Raw genomic sequence first — 1,084 nt, 5'->3', positions numbered from 1 at the left:
CATGTAGTGCAGGCTGGACTTGAACTCAAGACAATCCTTCTGCCTCCGCTTCCCGCAAGTGCTGAGATTATAGACATGTGCCAGTCTTAAAATAGGACTTTCTTTTTTTGGGGGGGAAGGTATGAGGGATTGAACTCAGGACATTGTGTTTGCCAAGGAGGTACTTAAGCCACTGAGCTATCTCCCCAGCCCTAAGATAAGGCTTATCAAAGCAAAGTGTTGGGCCAGGGAGATGGCTCAATAGAATAAGTGCTTGCCAGGCAAGCACAAGGGCCTGAGTTCAATCCCTGGTTCTACAGAAATAAATAAATAAATAAATAAATAAAGCAAAGGGTTAAGTAGCTTTAGGTAAAGGTTATGACTTAATAGTTTAAGATTGGTGAAAACAACTGCATTTTCCGTATGCTTCATTTTGTTTATATTTTGACAAATTATTGTTATGGTTAGGATCTGAAATGCCACCAGAGACCACATACTGGGCGAGTGGTTGCCTGCTGATACACTTTGAGTGACTGGATCCCACAGGCTCTAATTTAGTCTGTAGATTAAGTCACTGGGGCTGGGGAGATGGCTCAGTAGGATAAGCATTTGACTGGCAAACACAAGGATCTGAGTTCAATTCCCAGTTCCGCAAAAAAAAGTCACTGAGGGAGTCATATTTTGATGGCATTATCTGGAGGTGATAGAAATTTAGGAGGTGGGGGCCTCACTGGAGAGAACAGGTGACTGGGGCACGATCTTGAGACTGTATCTGGTCCCCAGCCCCTGGTCCTCGACCTGTCTTTGTCTCTCTCCTAACCTTTCTGGCTGCCAGGAAGGGAGTATTCTGTTCCACCACACCCTCCCACCCTGATATTCTGTTTTAGCAAGGGAGCCAGCTGACCTTGGCCTGAATCCTCTGAGACTGTGAGCCCAAATAAACCTTTTGTGCTTTTGAGTTGTTTCCTCCAGTATCTGGTCACAGTGATGAAAAGCTAATGTAATTACCTGTATGTTTTCCATTTCTCATTGTGATATAATATACACAATATAAGATTTACCGTTTTGTCAGACAGGGCCAGGCCCTCAAGGAGACAAGATGGAA

The sequence above is a fragment of the Octodon degus genome, unplaced genomic scaffold (genome assembly GCF_000260255.1).
Source record: "Octodon degus isolate 3935 unplaced genomic scaffold, OctDeg1.0 scaffold00076, whole genome shotgun sequence".
Classification (NCBI taxonomy): domain Eukaryota; kingdom Metazoa; phylum Chordata; class Mammalia; order Rodentia; family Octodontidae; genus Octodon; species Octodon degus.
This window is presented reverse-complemented; position numbering follows the sequence as displayed.